The sequence below is a fragment of the Mobula birostris genome, chromosome 11, assembly GCF_030028105.1.
Source record: "Mobula birostris isolate sMobBir1 chromosome 11, sMobBir1.hap1, whole genome shotgun sequence".
In the NCBI taxonomy this organism is placed as follows: domain Eukaryota; kingdom Metazoa; phylum Chordata; class Chondrichthyes; order Myliobatiformes; family Myliobatidae; genus Mobula; species Mobula birostris.
Window position 1 is genome coordinate 104553571 of NC_092380.1, and position 21522 is coordinate 104575092.

General features: G+C 44.3%; 1 protein-coding gene across 2 annotated transcripts in view; it reads right to left on the reverse strand.

The window, feature by feature from the left end:
- The window catches only part of LOC140205282 (SH3 and multiple ankyrin repeat domains protein 2-like), a 1215789-nt gene extending 1200465 nt beyond the window's left edge, over positions 1–15324 (reverse strand). For both annotated transcript variants that reach the window (XM_072272778.1, XM_072272777.1), the window contains exon 1: positions 14687–15324. The gene's annotated coding sequence lies outside the window, so the exon portion shown is untranslated. The remainder of the gene's footprint in view (positions 1–14686) is intronic.
- Positions 15325–21522: the final 6198 nt, after the last annotated feature.

Genomic DNA, 21522 nt, shown 5'->3' on the forward strand with positions numbered 1-21522 from the left:
TCCACCCAACCCTGGAATATCCTGATGGAGGGAGGAGAAGATGGCGGCGCGACGCAGCACGCACGGCCGTTCCAAATGAATATCGTATGTGTCAAGTAGGGGGGCCATGCACAATCCAGATTTGATGGAGACAGCCGTGAGAAGCACGAAGGAACATCTGGAGTAACTTCTGAAAATGCCTGCTTTGCTGCCGTTGCTGCTGTGCGATCGAGAATCTCCGGAGGGGAAGGCCCCAATTCCTCGGCTTTGCCTATTGCCGGGGCCGGGGTCGAAGCCCTCGGCAGAGATGGTGCTCGGTGCTCGGTGTCGTGAGAGCTAGTCGGAGTCTCGGAGTTTTCGGACGGACTCGGAGTCGGACTGTGGTCGGGTGCTTCTGGGATGCTGCATTGGCAAGTTGGCGGCGCTGGAGGTTTACCGTCTGCGTGAGATGATCGGACTTTAGAGAGACTTTGAAAGACGGTACCGTACCGTTCTTATCAAATTACGGTATTGCTTTCAACTGTTTTAACTATATGTTATAATTATGTGGTTTTTGTTAGTTTTTAAGTCGGTTTGTCATGTGTTTCTGTGATATCATTCTGGAAAATCATTGTATCATTTCTTAATGCATGCATTACTAAATGACAATAAAAGGGGACTGCATGTCCTCATAATCTAATCTAATCTAATATCCAGATTGTGAAGGTGCATATTTCAGGAAACTCTTTATTGACTAGAGCTCTACATTCAACACGATCATTCTTCAAAATTAATCAATAAGCTCCAAGACCTAGGCCTCAACATCTCATTGTGCAATTGTATTCTCAATTCCCTCCCTTGCAGGCGCCAGTCAATTTGGATTGGCAACATCTCCTCCACAATCTCCATCAGCACAGGTGCACCACAAGGCTGTGTGCTTAGCCCCCTGCTCGACTTGCTTTGTATTTATGACTGTGAGGCTAAGCACAGCTCCAAAGCTACATTTAGATTTGCTGATGACGCTACTGTTGCGGGCCGAATCAAAGATGGTGAAGAATCAGCATATAGGAGGGAGAATGAAAATCTGGCTGAGTGGTCCCATAATAACAACCTCTAACTCAATGATAGCAAACCCAAAGAGCTGATTATTGACTTCAGGAGGAGGAAACCAAGGTTCAAGAGCTAGTCCTCATCAGAGGATCAAAGATGATGAGGGTCAGCAACATTAAATGCCACAGCGTCATCATTTCAGAGGATCTGTCTTGAGTCCAACACATAAGTGCCACGACAAAGAAAGCAAGGCAGTGCCCCTACCGTGCAGATTCAACATGGCATCTAAAACAATGACAGATTTCTTATAGATATGTGATGGAGGATATATTGCCTGGCTGTATGGGCCTAGTATGAAAATACCAATGCCCTAGAATGGAAAAAAACTACAAAAGGTTTCGGATACAGCCCAGTCCATCACAGGCAAAGCCCTCCTCACCAGTGAGCACATCTACAGAAAGTGCTGTCATAGGAAAGCAGCATCCATCATCAAGGACCCCCACCACCCAGGCCATGCCCTCTTTTTGCTGTTGCCATCAGGAAGGAGTTACAGGAGCCTCAGGACACACACCACCAGGTTCAGGAACAGTTACTACCCCTCAACTATCAGAATCTTGAACCAGCATGGATAACTTCACTCACCCCAACACTGAACTGAATCCAAGTCCTATGGACTCACTTTCAAGGATTCAACAACTCGCGTTCTTGATATTTGGTGCTTATTTATTAATTACTATTATTAGTTTTGTATTTGCACAGTTTGCTGTCTATTGTAAATTGTTTGTCCATCTCTGTTGTGTACAGTTTTCCATTGTTTCTATTGTGCTTCTTTGTATTCACTGTGATTGTCCGCAAGTAAATAAATCACAGGGTCATATATGGTGACGTATATGCACTTTGATAATAAATTCGCTTTAAATTTACTTTGAACTTTGAAGGCCAGTTCGAATATTTTTATGATGGGGGGGGGGTTGATAGATTCTTATCAATTGAGGAGTAAACATTTACTGTTTACACTCAGACTGCCAGTGATCTTACTAAGCTGTAGAACAGGATCAGAAAGTCTTTTCATTCTCCAAATTTAGACATTCATTGCTAATTTCTTGACTTGGAAACGTTCATATATGCACAGATTTTTGAGTGAAGTTTTATAGTCTGCATTTTATAGTCAAAGATGATCATCACCAGCCCCAAATGATCTTTGGAATCTAGGTTTCCTCTTTCTCACTACTAACGTTGTCCACTCAACAGGACTTCTGCCATCTTATAACTGTGATGTAAACAAACACTAAGCAATTCTCAAATAGCAGAAGAATGAACAGTAGTTTTAAAGCATTTAACTAAAAGTACATTAAGACTGGAACATATAAACGTCATGGATTTTGATCATTTTATTTATCGATGAGGGTAAAACTAATTTGATATGTATTGATTGTTAAAGTCTGAAAGGCTTGTTAATCAGTATTAATGACTTGGTACATTATGAAATCTCATTCATACCTCAGAAAGGTGTCGGAAAAAGACCAGGAACATCATGAAGGATCCCACCCACCCCACTCATGGATTCTTTGTCCCACTCCCATCAGGAAGGTGTCTATGTAGCACCAATGCCATGGCAACCAGACTCAAAAAATAGTTACGTTCCCCAAGCAGTAAGGCTGATCAACACCTCCACCCACTATCCCACCCCACCACCACTACTTTATCATTTCCTGTCATTGTCACCTTATGTACAAACACCCCTGAGCCTGGCGTCATTTTATGGGCATACAATCAATCTATATGCAGTGTACAAGCTATCTTAAGTACTTATATTTACTGCATTTTTTTTTAGTGTGCTATCTTCTTGTGTGTTTTTTTGGGCTGCTTCAGATCTGGAGTAACAATTATTTCGCCTCCTTTACACCTGTGTACTGGAAATGATGTTAAACAATCTTGAAATGAGACATTATAGCAAAAGTAAAAACAAGAGATTCTGCAGATGCTGGAAATCCATGCAACCCACACAAAATGCTGGAAGAACTCAGCAACTCAGGCAGCATCTATAGAGGGGAATAAACAGTCGATGTTTCAGACCAGAACTCTGCATCACCCTTCATCCTGCTGAGCGTGATCCTAAATTAAGCTAATCCCTTCCTCCTGCACATGATCCAGATAAAAGTCAAATTCAACTTTACCCTCATGTACACAGGTGCAATGAAAACCTTACTCGCAGCAGCATTACAGGCACATAGCATCAAATACGCAACTTTCACAAGGAAAAAATAAATTATACAAAAATTACACAAGATGAAACACAATTAGAACAGAATAAACAAAGTCCATTGTAGGGCAGGTAGAACATTATCTGGTATCCCTTCATTCCCTGCACATTCACGTGGCCTGCTAAACACCAATATTGTATCTGCTTCCACAAACAATAGTAGGTCACTCTCTGTGTAAAAAAAGACACCTTATATGCCATCTGGGTAACCTCCAACTTGATGGCATGAACATTGACTTCTCAAACTTCCATTAATGCCCCACCTCTCCCTTGTACCCCATCCGTTATTTATTTATATACACACATTCTTTTTTCCTCTCTCTCCTTTTTCTCCCTCTGTCCCTCTCACTATACCCCTCGCCCATCCTCTGGGTTTCCCCCCTCCCCCTTTTTTTTCCTCCCTAGGCCTCCTGTCCCATGATCCTCTCATATCCCTTTTGCCAAGCAACTGTCCAGCTCTTGGCTCCATCCCTCCCCCTCCTGTCTTCTCCTATCATTTTGGATCTCCCCCTCCCCCTTCCAAATCCCTTACTAGCTCTTCTTTCAGTTAGTCCTGACGAAGGGTCTCGGCCCAAAACGTCAACTGTACCTCTTCCAATAGATGCTGCCTGGCCTGCTGCGTTCACCAGCAACTTTTATGTGTGTTGTTTGAAATTCCAGCTTCTGCAGATTTTGTCGTGTTTGCCCTCTCATCTTAAAGCTTTCCCTTTAGTATGCAAGATTCTGGCACTCTTCCCCGTCCATGCATCACGCAATTTTATACCTGTCCATCCAGCTTTCCCTCAGCTTCCAATGCTCCAGAGAAAATAATCCGTAAGGTTATTACCCTCCAATACTGGCAGCATTGTGGTGAACCTCTTTTCCACCCTCTCTAGTGCTCCCATATGCTTCCTACAACCGGAGGCCAGAATTGCACACAAAACGGCAAGTGCAACCAAACTAAAGTTTTATATAGTTGTAAATGTGGAGTATTGATCTGTGGCCAAGAAAGTTAACTATCATCTTTCCTGTAATGGGGAGAACAGAACTGCATCCAATACTCCAAATGCAGCCTCACTTAAGTATAATATAACTGCATCATGAATTTTTGACTCTTATACATGATGGTAGGGCTACCAGGGCGGCGGGGTGGTGATACGTCTCTACCACGGGAGGTAAAGGCGCTGCTTCCCTCCGCAGCCTGCAGCTCACCCCCGGGCAAGGTGTAGCACCTCGTGACGAAGGCCCGTCACTGACTACGGATGGCACACGGCGCACTCGGTAAAACACTCATCCCCAGCAGTAATAGTGACTGGGTCTGAAACAGAGCTGCTGCATGGAGCTGTCTCGTATAGAGGCAGCAGCAACCTGCACAGGTACGCTGATGGTGGAGGATACCATCTTTAATTGGATAATTGTGTTAATTAGCTTAGCAGTTATAAGCCTCAGGTTACCAAGGCTTTGGGGTTAGTTTTCTTTTGTGTTTAGTCTGAGGGTGGCTATATATATAGTTTTTTCCCCCAGTTTTTGTCTTGTTTTGAGGTAAATAAAAGCACCTCAATCTATTTTTGTGACTCAAGCCATCTGGTTATTTTTCTTAAACAATTGACCCACAGTTTTTTGTGACACACCATCGATCGGGGTCACGTGAAACCATGGGAGCAGGTGGTGGATGGTCGTACGAGCAGCTGGTGCATTTCACAGTTCCTGGTTATGCGACCATTGATGCCAGGCAGACAGTCTCCGAAGAGTATCGTTTAACGGCTGGGGTCACCCGTTTGGTAAAGCCACCTCTCCAGAAGAAGGAAATGGCAAACTACTTCTGTAGAAAAATTTGCCAAAAACAATCATGGTCATGGAAAGACCATGATCGCTCATGTCATACAACATGATTTATCACAAACAAACGATACTCAATAATCCTAATAATAAAGGCTGCCATACCCTACACCATTTTTTACAGTATCTACTTGTGTCACCACTGTCAAAGTTCAAAGAATATAGATTGAGAACATGAATTGTAGAGTGAGTCAGTGGGTTGTGGAATGAGTTCAATATTAGGGTAAATAAGGATATAGTAAATAAGGATTAAGTAAATAAGGACTAGGATAGGGTAAGAGTTCGGCACGGACTAGAAGGTCTGAGATGGCCTGTTTCTGTGCTGTAATTGTTATATGGTTATAAGGTTACATACGTTAGTTTAGGAGCCCAATGGTTGAAATAGACTTGGGCCTATTTCAGGGAGAAGTAGACATGGACTCCAAGCTCCCTCTGTGGATCAATGCTTTGAATGCTGCAACATGCTCCTTCATCAAGACCTTTCCTCCAAATACCCAGAATTGTTGTTAGTTCAGCAGTTCCTGCAGATTATACTGGAGAAAGCTCCCTGGTGGCTGCAAGGAATTGCTTAGAGGCAAGACTATAGCAAATTTCTACAGATGTACCAAGGAGAGCATTCTGACTGGTTACATCACCATCTGGTATGGAAGGGCCACTGCAGAGGATTGGAAAATAGCTATAGAAGGTTACAAACTCAGCCAAATATACCCTGGGCACTAGCCTTCCCTATATTGAGGCCATATTCGGGTGACTCCATTGCCCAGGACATTCTCTCTTATTACTATTATCAGAGAGGAGGTGCCTGAAGGCATGCAATTAATGTTTTAAAAACAGTTTTTCCCCTCTACTATCAGATTTCTGAACAGACAATGAACCAACCCATGAATACTACCACATTTTTGTAGTACTTATTTAATTATTTTTTATCAATATTTTTATTGTAATTTATAGTATTTTTATGTATTGCATTGTACTGCTGCCACAAAACAACAAATTTAATGACGTATGTCAGTGATACTAAACCTCCCCTATTACCTCTTATCTTCTCCTCACCTCCCTCTGCTGCTCCTCCTCCTTCCCATTCTTCCATGGTCCACTCTCCTCAACCATCAGATTCCTTCCTCTTCAGCCCCTTACCATGTCCACCTGTCACCTCACAGCTTCTTACTTCATCCGCCTCACCTGGCTTCACCTATCACCTTCTAGCTCGACCTCCTTCCCCTCCCACCTCTTTGTTTTTGGCTTCTTCCCCCTTCCTTCCCAGTCCTGATGAAGGCTCTCGGCCGATAACGACAACTCTTCATTTCTTCCCATTGAAGCTGCCTGAGCATTTTGTGTCTGTTGCTCTGGATTTCCAGCATCTGCAGGACCTCTTGAGCTTATGATATTAAACCTGATTCCAATTCAGTTTTCGAAGTACCGCATTCAACTGCACCCATTGCATATTCCAGAGAAGCTGGCAGTATTCCACCATTGTAACAGAGAGCACTGACAATCTCACCATTACTCATTTCAAATTCCAAGCCAGTTATGTGTGATTGTTACATCAGAACAAGAAAGAACACACATTGGCAATGGTCCCAGTGACCTTGTCCACTGCACCAGAATAGTTAATAATAAATCACCTGTTGACATTCATTCTTCGCCTAATTTTAGGGATTCTTCAGCTTTTACAGTGTGGGAGGTCTGCAAATATTAACATGGAAGCTCTCTGAAATATTTTCAATTTCCCAAAAGCAGTTGTCAGCTACATTAAAGAAAACCATGGTTACTAAACAAAATATGCATTTTATTTGTTAGAATGAATTAGAAATAACGATAACCAAGGAGTACACACAGTAACAGAATTTACAGCACATTAAACAGAGTACTGCACCCATCTCATCCGTGACGCCATCTGCAGTCGCCTCCTCCCCCTTTTATATAACCCTTGTCGGCAAGTCAAAATCTGGAAAGGGCACTAATAAGAGGACCATGTGAATGCCTAATGTCCTCTGCTCAGGAAGTCCATGGTATCTTTTCTTTTTGTCTCCTACGAAGTGTATAGGCCAAACACAGGCAAATGGAACTGGTTTGGATGGGCAACACACCAAGATGCTGGAGGAACTCAGCACCTATGGAGAGGAATAAAGAGACAACTTTTCAGGCTGAGATCCTTCATTTGGACTGGAAAGGAAGGGGGAGGAAGTCAGAATAAGAATGCGGAGGTGGGAGGGGGGAGTACAAGTTGGAAGGTGTGGGTGAGGAGGGCAAGTGATGAATGGGAGGGGGGATTGAAGTAAGAGCAAAACACACAAAGTGCCTGAGGAACTCAGCCAGTCAGACAGTGTCCACGAAGAGAACTAAACAGGGAATATTTCATTAGGATTTTACAGTTATTTGTTATGTGTCCTCTCTTGCTGTTAAACAGGGACCCCCTTTTTCCCTTATTAAGGAGAGAGAGAGAGAGAGAGAGAGAGAGAGAGAGAGAGAGCCTGTGGTATGTGAATGAGTAGTCCTTGGGGTACTGCAAGTCTGTATCTTTATTGATGCTTTGCTGCACACTTGCGTGCTCAGTGGGGGGGGGCGTCGATGCTTTTTTTGCTGATGGGGAGGGGGGTCATTGACTTGCTGCTGCTTGTGTGTGGGAGGGGGAGCTGGGGGGGCTTAGGGGTTCTAACAGTTAACTGTCATTCATTCTACGGGACAATTCTCTGTTATTGTGGAAGTTTGCAAAGAAAAGGTTCAACCCAGTTATGTGTGAAGTGGTTCATTTTGGTAGGTCAAATATGATGGCAGAATATAGCATTAATGGTAAGACTCTTGGCAGTGTGGAGGATTAGAGGGATCTTGGGGTCCAAGTCCATAGGACTCTCAAAGCTGCTGTGCAGGTTGACTCTGTGGGTAAGAAGGCAAACGGTGCATTGGCCTTCATCAATCGTGGGATTGAGTTTAAGAGCCAAGAGGTAATGTTGCAGCTACATAGGACCCTGGTCAGACCCCACTTGGTACTGTGCTCAATTCTGGTCGCCTCACTATAAGAAGGATATGGAAACATAGAAAGGGTGCAAAGAAGATTTACAAGGATGTTGCCTGGATTGGGGAGCATACCTTATGAGAATAGGTTGAGAGAACTCGGCCTTTTCTCCTTGGAGTGACAGAGTATGAGTGGTGACCTGATAGAGGTGTATAAGATGATGAGAGGCATTGATCATGTGGAGAGTCAGAGGCTTTTCTCCAGGGCTGAAATGGCTAGCATGAGAGGGCATAATTTTAAGGAGCTTGGAAGTAGGTACAGAGGAGATGTCAGGGTAAGTTTTTTACGCAGAGAGTGGTGGGTGCGTGGAATGGGCTGCCAGCGGCGGTGGTGGAGACAGAAACAATAGGGTCCTTTGAGAGACTCCTGGATGGCTACATGGAGCTTGGGAAAATAGAGGGCTATGGGTAAAGCCAAGGTAGTTCTAAGGTAGGGATATGTTCGGCACAGCTTTGTGGGCCGAAGGGTCTGTATTGTGTTGTATGTTTTCTATGTTTTTATGTTTTTAAAAAGAATTTCAGGATGTATATTGTATACATTTCTCAGACATTAAATGTGCCGATTGAAACCTATGGAACCTTATTGAAAGGAAAGTGGAAGAGACCAGAATAAGAAGCTGGAATACAAGCTAGCAGGTGATAGATGATACCAGATGAAGGGAAAGATGGGCGGGAGAGTAGAGGTGAACCAAGAAGCTGGAAGATAATAGGTGGAAGAGGTGAAGGGCTGAAGTAAAAGGAATATGATAGGAGAGGGTAGTGGACAGTGGAAGACAGGGAAGGAGGGGGGCACCAGATGGAAGAGATGGGCCGGTGAGGAGAGAGAAAGGGCTGAGAGTGGAAACAGAATTGGGAATGGAAAAAGAGAAGGAAGCAGGGGAGAGTAATTGCTGTAATTTGGAGAAATCGATGTTCATGCTATCAGGTTGGAGGCTACCCAGATGGACCAGGAGGTATTGGTCCTCCAACCTGAGTGTAGTCTCTCTGTGGCAGTAGAGAAAGCCATAGCCAACAAAGTTGGGCAGCATGGACCAGTTGAGTCAAAAAGTCCAGCATCTGTGACTCTCTAACCTACATCCCACCCTACAGCTTAGTCAGCTTGACGCTTGCCTCAGACAATAATTGTGGATCAGACAATAATTGTGGGAAGAGAACCAGAAGTAGGACTGAACTGCATCCACAACCAATGGACTCACTTTCAAGGACTCTTCATCTCATGTTCTTGATATTTATTGCTTATTTTATTATTATTATTATTATTCATTTTTTCTCTCTTTTTGTATTTGCAGTTTGTTGCTATTTTTTGCACATTGTCCTTCCAGTTGGATGCGGCCTTTGATTCTATTGTGTTTCTTCTATTTACCATGAATGGTCACAGAAGAATGAATCTCAGAGCTCTATATGATGACATACACATACTTAGTAACAAATTTACTTTGAACTTTGCACTTTGAGTTAGCACTGCAGGTCTGTTTCCCTACCACCGACCTACTGAATACTTCCACCCTTTTCTATGTGTGTGTTTTTTTTATTTGACTCCATTGAGGTCATGGCTCAGACTTAGTTGTGTTTTAACTTTATAGGGGATAGTTTTGGGGACAGAGTTGGAATATAAGTTCAGAAACAGTGCTGTGTGGGAGTTAAAATGTCCGATTAGGGTTTAGGGACAGGGATGTGTGGGAGTTAAGACGTCTGATTAGGGTTTAGGGACAGGGATGTGTGGGAGTTAAGACGTCTGATTAGGGTTTAGGGACAGGGATGTGTGGGAGTTAAGATATCTGATCAGGGTTTAGGGACAGGGATGGTGAGGAGTTAGAGGTCAGGCCTCCACTTCACATTCAAGGTCCAGTGACAAGGACAGATGATGAAGGACACCCGGCATCGAGGCCTCCGCTCCGCACACGAAAGCCAGCCGCTGTCTGATGCCTGTGAGAGCAGGAGGCACGAGGGCCAGTCAGTCAGCAAAACCTGGAGTTCGGTGTCCTGTCATCGGCTAGCCGATACCAAGGATCAGAGCCTGAAGTTCAAGCAGAAGTCCAGAAGTTGAAATGAGATATGCCTGCCCTGGGGTTGGAGGTCTGGCCATGCGTGTGGGTGGGTCGGTGGGAGTAAGCGGCTTGGTTCGTGCCCGTACGTGGGCAGGCAGGAGGCAGGAGGGAGTAAGCGGTTTGTTTTGTCACATATGTATGTGGGCAGGAGGAAGTAAGCGGCTTGTTGTGCTCTGTACTGCTCTGCCAAACATGGTGAGCATGTTATGTTGGCACCAGGACGTGTGGCAACACGTGTGGGCTGCCTCCGGCACATCCTTAGGCTGTTACCGCAAATGATAAATTTCACTGAACATCTCTAGGCACATGTGATAAATAAATCTGAATCTCAGTCTCGAGGGTTCCAGCATCCGCATTTATTTTTATTCAGAAGATCCTACTTCAAACTCCTCTCCGGCAACTAAAGCTAAAACCACGAGAGAGTTTATGCTGCAATAGGAGAAATGCTGGGTGCCCAAGTTCAAGTGAAAAATTAAGTCCCTTTAAAGATTTAGTTATTATTTAATGAGATACAGCACAGAATAGGCCCTTCCAGCCCTGTGAGCTGTTCCACCCATCAACCCTCCAATTTAACACTCGCCCAATCAAGGGACCAATCAATCTCCCGACCAGTACAGCTTGACTGCAGAAGGAAACCAGACCACGCGGAGGAAACCCACGCAGACATGGGGAGAACGCACAAACACCTTACCGGCAGCAGCAGGAATTGAAGCCAGGGTGCCTGGACTGTAAAACATGGTGCTAGCCACTATGCTACCGTGCCTCCCTGAAGACAAGCTAGAAGGGGGCATGAGAAGGCCTTCACAATTAGGATTAAGGAAAACTCCAAGGCTCTCTATTTATATATGAAGAACAGAAGAATGATTGGAGTGAGGGTACGACTGATCAGGGATAGAAGAGGAAACTTGAACCTGGAGTTGGACGTGGTGGGGGAGGTCCACATTGTGGGCTGAATGGCCTGTATTGTGCTGTGGTTTGTTATTTAGTAACACACCACAGTAACAGCCCCTTCTTTCCCAACCAGCCCTTGCATACGTCTGGGTACCCTCCAACCTGATGACATGGATATCGACTTTCCCTGCCTGTAAACAAATTCCATCCCCCCCCTTCCTCTACTACTCACTCTTACCTTCCATTTCTCATTTGACTATTACTTCCCCCTGTATCCCCTCCTTGTTCCCTTTTTCCTATGTTCCACTCTCCACTCCGATCAGATTCTTTCTACTCCAGCCCTTGACCTTTCCCACCCACCTGGCTTCATCTATCACCTTCCAGTTCACCTCTTTCCCTTTCCACGACCTTTGAATTCTGGCATCTTTACCCACTTATGTCAGTCCTGAAGTAGGGTCTCAGCCTGAAACGTCAACTGTATTCATTTCCATCAATGCTGCCTGACCTGCTGAATCGGAATTAAAATATTTGACCACCGGGAAGTTCCGGTTTTGGCAGATGGAGCCGAGGTGCTCAATGAAGCGGCACCCAATTTACAACAGTTCTCACCAACATAGTGGAGGCCTGATCGGGAGCACCGGACACAATAGACGACCCCAGCAGATTTGCAGGTGAAGAGTTGCCTCACCTGTAAGGACTGTTTGTGGTCCTGAATGGAGGTGAAGGAGGTGGTGTATGGCCAGGTCGAGCACTTTGGCCACTTGTTGGGGTAAGTACTGGGGAGAGGTACATGTCACCTTAAGATTCATTTTCTTGCAGGCATTTACAGGAAAGTAAAATACAACAGAATTAATGAAAAACTGTACAAAAACAAAGACTGGCAAACAACCAATGCGCAAAAGCTGACAAATTGTGCAAATAAATACCGAGAACACGAGCTGTAACATCTTTAATAGTAGGTCCATAGGTCGTGGAATCAGTTCAGTGTTGAGGTGGGTGAAGTTACCCACACTAGTTCAGCAGCCTGATGTTGTAGGGTAATAACGTAATAACTGTTCCCTACTCTGGTGGGACCCAAGGCTCCTCTACCTCCTGCCCAATGATAATAGCAAGAAGAGATCACGCTCTGGATAGTGAATGGCCATCTGTTTACTCTGAGGCTGACCCTTGCTCTAGGTCGCTCAGCTACTGGAAACATCCTCCCTGCATTCAAGGCTATCAAGTCCCGAAAGTATTTTGTAAGTTCACAAAATCGCACAGCAACATTTTTCATTAGCTTTCAGAGAGAGACTACGACCTTCTCTTATCAAGCTACTGACAACAGGTCTCTCGACTTTCATTAGTGCCGTTATGTTTAGTCTGTTGTTTCTGTGCAAGTGTATGTATGATTTATGTTAATTTATGTTCATTTATGTGACGCATGTAATGTGCCTCGATTGCACAATAATTTCATAGCATGAAGCTTGAATTTGATTACTGGTGTATCAGTCTACACACTCCCCATTGATATTATCAGAGGCTGAGAATTCAATGAGTGCACACAATTTATATAGCACTTTGAGAAACTGTTACCAAACAAAAGAAGCACTTAAAGCAGTTTAGAAGCTTGAGGGTGTATCAGGATAACTGAGCACTTGCAATTTATTGGACACTACCTCAGGTAAAGCCATTAAAAAAATGGGAGCAGAACTTATACGGAGGGTGATGACTGTCTCTCCATGGACCATACTCTGCCTTCCAAAATGGCTTCCACTTGCAATCCTCCAGCATGAGACCAGTCCGACCCTAGTCACCATCTCAGCCCAACATGCATGGGCCCAGGGACTAGCCTGGAGCACTGAAAGGAAGACTGACACTGCGTGCTCCTGGCCCGTGTGTCATGCTCAAGTTTAATCATCATTCAACCATGCACAAATATACCCAAACAAAACAGCATTCTTCTGGGGTCATGGTGCAAAACTATTACCAACAGCACACATGGTTACAATTTCAGAAAAACAGTCACAAAAAAGTACCTAGCCCAAGTCCTTGAGTGGCATGACTGTAGATTGTCCTGGTCCAGCTTGTTCTTCACTGAATGAACACTGGAGGGCAGCACCTACAGGAGGCGTCAGCCCCCAACCCGGCATGATTTCAGCCTGCCCAGCAGAAGCCTTGCCCTCCCCCCAGGCAGGTACATCAAGGTGACCCTGCGGCTGAGGCCCAGTCTTTGCCACAATCAATGCAATGTAGCTACCCCGCTGTCGGTCTTGCCAATGAACAAACTTGCAATATTGTACCATACCAATGCCCAACAGGGCTTTGGGATCTGAATGAAAACATCCAAGGCAATCACTCATTCCATTTGTTGGATCGTGCACCAATCCTCCCTCTAATTTGTAATGATTAGTGCACACAAAAATCTTGTGCTGTGCAATTTTTTGCCCAGTGACAACAATGTGTGCACTGAAATTTCAAGTGGAAGTAAACCTGAAGCTATTCTAAGGATAAAAATCTACCAAGTCCAGCTTTCGGTACAGCAGTTTCTACTGTTCCTTTTAGTCATTCTACTTTCAATGAACTGGCAATTCTTCTGCGGTTCATGTGCTTTGCTTCTTCGAATTTGACATAGTGAATCAATAATTTCTTCAAGAAAAACACTACGGCGGTTCTAAAAAGGAAATGTGACCGTGTACAGTCATGAAATATACTTAACATGCCAATGAGGTGGAGGGTGACGACCTTTTGTGCGCAGTTTAAATTCCTTTGTGCGCTAGTAGCGAAAGATGTTGTGCATGGACACCTTAGGAACATTGTCATGCACCGTCTCAGCACAACATTAGGCAACAAACCCAGGTGACAACATAACAACGGTACACAATAAGTCCAGCTCCATCGCTATTGGGCAACTCGCTGTTGGGATAGTTCAGCAGTACTTGATGTTCTTATTATCCAGCAGAGACTTGTGATCATGAACAAGAGACATACAAAACGAATAAATGCACCTTTGGTTTGACTCTGAGTGACCGATGCGTCTGAGCGGGCTACCATCCTACCGGAAGTCACCGGAAGTTTACCAGCTGTCTTGGGAAATTACTCAAAAACACCCAGGAATGAACAAACTGCTGGAGGAACTCACTGGCTCAGGAAGTATCTGTGAGGGGAAATGCACAGCTGACATTATGTGTGGAAATCCTCCTAGAGGAGGAATTGGTTCATTATTGTCATGTGCTCCGAGGTATGGTGAAAAACTTGGACGTTGATGGAGCAACTGTGCATCTCCCTCCACAGATGCTGCCTGACCTGATGAGTTTCTTAGAGACACAAGACGCTGGAATCTGGTGCCCAAACCTAACGGCTGGAGGAATTCAGCAGGTCAAAGACGGCACCTGTTGGGCCAGACAGTCTAAGCTTTGGGTGGCGACCCTTGTCTGGACTGAGACAGGTTTCGAGCCGTAACGTCGACTGTCTATTTCCTCACACAGATGCTGCTCGACCAGCTGAGTTTCTCCGGAAGTTGTTTTTTTTTGCCTTTGTTCTTGTTTATTAGACCAGATTCCAGCATCGACAATCTCTTCTGCCCGGGACCGCCATCAGCATTAAAAGAAAACTTTCTCATACTGAAAGGCAATTATCTAACACAAATATAAAGAAGTCTACTTGCCTTTCTTCTTCACTGACGGCAGTGGTGCGGGCGAAGTTGGTGAGGGGGTGCGGTGTGGAGCTCGGGACCGAACGCCCAACAGGCGGCGGGGAGAGAAGCAGATGCCCGCGCTAGCGCTGGACTTTGGGACTTGAACCGCGACACGAGTCAAAAGTCAGGCAGGCGACCCGTCCAGACCGGCTGACAAAGGACCGCCCGATCGATTCCTGTGATCCTCGACAAGCCTTTGAAAACTCGGGCGATGTAGAGAGTTCCCTTCAGAATTAACTCACGAGATTGAAGTCGTGTAATAATGAAAGGATAAATATACTTCCCGCCTTCTGCAAGATCAAGGTGAGCGTGGGAGCGGGAACTACAAAGAGGTTTGTGCAAACTGAAAGCGGCTCGATACTAGAACTTGACGGTGCTTTGTTGCCACAGGTGACTTGCATCTGGTGAGGGTGAAGAACTCAGTCGCCTTCCCCGTCAGACCTCTTGGTGCTGAAAGTAATCTTGCAGATTCAAACGGCCCCTGTTCTGCAGGTCACCCCCCCCCCCCAGCTCTTTAATCAGCGGTCCCTCACTTGACTGGAAGTGACTAAGGAACACAAGATCTGAACATCCGACCACTTTGTAAAGTAAATAATTAACACTCAGACCAAGATGACCCTCACAAAACTACCGAGCATAAGTGAACTCTAGTTCAGGTCAGACAAAAGCAAATGATTATGTAATCGCATCTTCTAGAGGGTGACCCAACCGCAATATTCCGACATACTTGAAGGAACAAGGTCAATATGTCATGGGAGCGGGCAGCAATCTCACTCAGCCCACCCCCAGACTTGAGTACACAATTCTCACCTGCCACTTCAGTGTCAAGAAAGAAATAGTTAATGGTTCAGTTTGCAGTCTCTTCATCAGGAATAATAAGGAGGCACAAAAGTGTTTGATAAACTGCAGGGAGAGTGAGGAAAAGATTCAAAATTCAAGAAACTTTATTGTCATTCTAACCGTACATCAGCTCTGCAGGGCAGAATGAGACAACGTTTCCCAGGAGCAGTGCAATCATAACATAACAAACGCAACACTAAATAATAAACCTAACAGTAAATAGTAAAACACAGCAGCCACATGTCAGTTAAAATCAAGTTATAAGTGCCCAGTGCAAGTTAAGAGTGTCCAAAGCAGAGTCAGGTAGAGCAGCTATTTAGCAGTCTGACTGCCTGTGGGAGGAAGCTGTTTAGTAGCCTTATGGTTTTAATTTTGATGCTCCTGTAACGTTTGCCTGATGGCAGAAGAACAAACAGTTCATGGAGAGGGTGTGAGCGGTCTTTAATGATATACAGTGTCTTCTGGAGGCATTGACTCTGAAAGAGGCCTTGGACAGAAGGTAGGGAGACCCCAATAACCTTCTCTGCTCCTCTAACCACCCTCTGCAAGGCTTTTTTATCAACAACACTGCAGCTGGAGTACCAGGTTGTGATGCAAAAGGTCAGCACACTCTCAACCACGCCTCCGTAGAATGTAGTTAAGATGTTAGTGGGGAGTGATGCATGTTTAAGCTTCCTCAGAAAGTGTAATCTCTGCTGGGCCCGTTTCACAATCCCAGTAGTGTTCCTGGACCAGGTGAGACTGTCCGAGATCTGCACCCCAAGGAACTTGATGTTTTCCGCTCTCTCCACTGTGGAGCCGCTGATGCTGAGGGGTGTGTGCTCAGGCTGAGACCGTCTGAAATCGACGATCATCTCCTTGGTTTCAAGAGGAAGATGTGGTCAACTCTTTAAAAACAGAGAATGCTGGAAACCCTGCTTTAGTCACCTTACACTTATGACAGTGAGGCTAAGTACAGCTCCAATACCATATGTAAGTGTGCCGATGACATCACTGCCACTGGCACCATCAAGGGTGGTGACAAGTCAGTTTATAGGAGGGAGACTGAAAACCTGGCTCAACAGTGCCACAACAACCTCTCACAATGTCAACAAGACCGAGGAACTAACCACTGGGCTCAGGAGGAGGAAACCAGAGGTCCATGAGCCTGTCCTCCTCAGGAGGTCAGAGGTGGAGAGGGTCAGCAATTTAAAATTCCTCGAAGCTGTCATTTCAGAGGATCTGTCCTGGGTCCAGCACGCAAGTGCCATTACAAAGAAAGCACGGTTGCACCTCTACTTCCTTAAAAGCAAGCGAAGACCCAGCATAAGTACTGAAGCTTTGTGACTGGTTATCAAATCGAGTCATACTATCCTTTGGACTTAACAGTCACATACTTGCTGATGTTGATTGCAACACTTCAACAGTATACAACCATTTTCCTCAGGCACAAGTTGGCCCCCCTAGAGACACCTCTTTATATACCCTCTCAAGTGAGCAGGGCATGAAAGGGGCTTAATGCTCGATCCTGATTGGCTGGATCTACATTGCCTATTCCTGATTGTTAGTTTGAATTGGCCCTGTTCTGATTGGTCGGTTTTTTAGGCCAAACCTTCTTTAGTAATGTGGTCCCAGACTACAGGTATCTCTACAGTCTTAGCACCTAAATTTAGGTCCCTCACATGCTCCATCTCCAGTGATTCCCTAATTTTTCTCTTGCAGGCATTGTCTTTCTTACCAAGAATGTTGACCTCATCAGACTTTGGCCTACATGAGCATGATAGACTGTGTTCAGCAATCCCACTTTGTTCTGCTCTCAAGTTTTTTAAGCCTCTTATGTTCTGCTATCCTGGTCTTGAATGACCTTCCAGTCTCACCAATACATACTTTTGGCATGGTGTTAGAGATATGGAGTACACAACTGCTTGACACAATTCTTTAGGTCTTCTTGGTGCCACTTTGCTTAGCTTTTTCCTAATTGTGTCTTTGCTCTGCTATTAACTGGACACCAAATTTTTGGCAAATTCATCTTAGCTTTTCAGTTAAGCTGCCACTGTCTGGCACAATAACCTTCCTATCTGGAGGTCGTCTTTGCTCTGGTGTTGTGTTGCACTCCATTTCTTTCTCAAATTTGTGCATAGGGTAGCCATTTTTCCTGAAAGCTTCTCAGATCTTCTTGCAATCTTCTTCCTTTGAAGCTCTAGTTGTGCATAAGGTATTTGCTGTTAGTGCCATGCTTTGAACAATGCCAAGCATTGTCTTCTTTGAATGATTTGACTGGAGATTCAGGAACTGGTCTGTGTGAGTCTTCTTCCTGTAAACACTCAACTGCAGCTTGTCTACCATCCATTTTACCATAACATCTAAAAATGGCAGAGTACCCTCACTTTCTACCTCCATGGTAAACTGTATAGTCTAGTTCTGATTGTTTAAATGTGTTAAAAATGTCCCTAATACTTCCTGACCATGTTTCCACAGGATAAAACTGTCAACCACATAGTACAGCCATGAGTCTAGCTTTTTAATTGTTGTCACCAAGGCTTTTGTTTCAAGGCTGTTCACAAATAAATTGCATTATACAGGAGATAGAGGAGAGCCCATAGCCATTCCAACAATCAGTTTTACTATTGAAATGTTGCAATCAGTATCTGTAAGTATGTGAATGTTAAGGCCAAAGGATGGAATGGATAGTAGATTTAGCATGACAGCTAAAACTCTGACAAACTTCTATAGATGTGTGGTGGAGAGTATATTGACTGGTTGCATCATTGTCTGGTATGGAAGTACCAACCTCCTTGAATAGAAAATCCTACAAAAAGTAGTGAATACAGCTCAGTCCATCACGGGTAAAGCTCTCCCCGCTATTGAGCACAACTACACAGAGCACTGTCACAGAACAGCAGCATCCATCATCAAGGACTTCCATCATCCAGCCCGTGCTCTCTTCTCACTGCTGCCATCAGGAAGAGGGTACAAGAGCCTCAGGACTCACCACACCAGGTTCAGGAACAGATATTACCCCTCAACCATCAGGCTCTTGAATCAGAGGGGATAACTTCACTTAACTTCATTCATCCCATCACTAAACTGTTCCCACAACCTATGGACTCACATTCAAGGACTCTTCCTCTTATGTTCTCAATATTATTTTGCTTTTTTTCATTTGTATTTGCACAGTTTGTTGTCTTTTGTACATTGGTTGTTGTCTGTCCTGTTGGGTGTGGTCTTTCATTGATTTGATTAACGTTTCTTGAATTTACTGTGTATGCCTGCAAGAAAATGAATCTCAGGGTTTTTTTTTCAATTGGTGACCTATATGTACTTTGATATTAAATTTACTTTGGGCTTTAAAACATTCAGCAGGTCAGACAGCACCAATGGAAAGCAGAAGTAATCAACCAATTTCCCCCGGGATCAATAAAGTCTGACTATGACTATAAGTATTAACATTTCACGTCAGGAAGCCTTTGACATTTTCAAAGATCAACATTATATTTACATGGATTAGGAATTTGTGTGTGTTAGCATGATATGCATCAAAAACAACATTCTACAATCGTAAAGCATTATACGAAATAAAATTAGAAGTATGGATATGGAATAAAATGTGCAAAATAAATAAATAATGCATGTGTTTACAACATAAACAATATTATAAAAAGTGGTTTCAAACAGGGGTTTCCCAACGTGGGGTCCACAAATTTCTTGTTTAACGGTTAGAGGAGAAGATAGTGGCGCGACGCAGCGCATGGCCATTCCGAATGAATATCGGTTATGTGTAACTAGGGGGCTGTGCACAATCCAGATTTGATAGAGACAGCTGTGAGGAGCGCAGAGGAACTTCTGAAATGCCTGCTTCGCTGCCGCTGCTACTGTGTGATCGAGAATCTCCAGAGGGGAAGGCCCCAAATCCTCAGCTTTGCGTATCACCTGTTGCCGGGGCTGGGGTCGAAGCGCTCAGCAGGGATGGTGCTCGGTGTCAAAGAGGTGGTCGGGGGCTTGGGGTTTTCAGATGGACTTGGAGTCGGACTGTGTTCGGATGCTTCCAGGATGCTGTATCGGCAAGTTGGCGGCGCTGGAGGTTTACCGTCTGCGTGAGATGATGGGACTTTCGAGAGACAAAAGACAATAAAAGGGGACTGCGTGTCCTCATAATCATAATATTGGTCTATAGCATAAAAAAGGTGTGGAAGCTCTGGTTTAAAGTGTTAACAGTACAGTGCAGTACTGAGGGTAATAGATAGGGGGTAGGGGGCTAACTGTAATGATTGATCAGATTAAATGCCCAGGGGGAAAAAAAAACTTAAGATGTTGTGAAGTTTTTGTTTTAATAGCCCAAGATGCATCTTCTCTCAAATAAAACAAAACAGAAAATGATTTCAAACCATTTTAATTCCCCTCCTCATTCCCACGCTGATGTATCTGTTCTAGGCCTCCTCTGCTGCCAGAATGAGGCCAAATGCAGTCTGGAGGAAGAGCACCTCATATGCCACCTGGATAGTCTACAACCCAATGGCATGAGTATCGAGTTCTCCAACTTCAGATAACCTGCTCCCACTAAAATTGAAAGTCAAAAGTCAAAGTAAAATTATCTAAGTACGTGTACTGCACATTATCATAGACTAGGGTGGGAGGGGATGAAATAAGAAGCTGGGAGGGGAGCTCCTTCCCCTCCCACTATTTTCTTATGCTAGGTTCTGCCCCCTTCCTTTCCAGTCATGATGAATGGTCTCAACCTGGAACATCGACTGTTTACTCCTTTCCATAGATCTCCAGAATTCTATGTGTGCTGTTCAAGACTTCCAGCATCTACAGATTATCTTGTATTAGTTAGACACAAGTTTTTACAGCAAGTTAGGAGTGATTATAACTGACTCCTGCACGTTTCAAGTAGAAACCCAGATTTATCGAATAACTGTACTCATGTTCCCCTGTGTGGTCATGTGGGATTTGAATTTCTGTTGCTGGATCCTTAGTCTTGATCCTTGAGTTGTTAATCCAGTAACACATGATCTTACCATACCTGTATTTAACACTCTTACTCACAGAATTTCAGAATGGTTGCCATTGCATCCACATTGACATTGTACGAGAATAATTGGGGCTTTCGATATAATGACCTTAAGCTTGATACCACCTGGTGCTCCTTCAACAAGGAAAGGGCAAGGTAGGGAGGAAGGGATGGAGAAGGGAGAATAACAGAAAATGAGGGAGAAAACAGTGTCACGTGGGTAGAAGCAAGAGAAGTGAAGCAGTATTCATTCACAAATAAATTGCAAGTTTTGTAGAATTCCCAAGAGACTTTGAACCAATTTTACACACAAAACTCTAACCACCCTCCCACTTCACATCTACTTTGTTAAACTGCAGTTTGGACAATTGAGAAGGGATTTGTTTGAACTTAGGGAGGATTCCAAAGTTCCTGATGGGGTGAATGTAAGTAGGGCATTTTGGGGAGTTTAGACCTAGGAGGCACTGATTAAAAATAACAATTTGCCCAGTTAAGAAGGTGAAGCAAGAGTAATCTCTTTCAGGTTTTCTTGATCCTTTGGTAGTCTCCCCTTCAAAGGATAGTGAAAGCAGAGTTTAATGCAGAGATAGATGGATTCTTGCTAAGCAAGTGTGAAAGATGATTGATTATTGTAGGTAGAATGAAAAGGTTGTTGCATGAGGAGCTCGGAACCAGTACTCACTGGAGCTTAGAAGAATGAAAGGGGACTTCATTGAAATCTATTGAATATTGAAATGCCTAGACAGAGCAGACATAGAAAGAAAGCTTCCTATAGTGCAGGAGTCTAGGTTCAAAGGGCACATCCTCAGAATATGGACATCCCTTTAGAACAGGAGTTTCCACTCCTTTTTATGCTATGGACCAATACCACCAAGCAAGGGATCCGTGAGCCCCAGGTTGGAAACCTCTGCTTTAGGATAAAGATGAGGAGGAATTTCTTCAGCCAGAGGGTGGGGAATCTGTGGAATTCATTGCC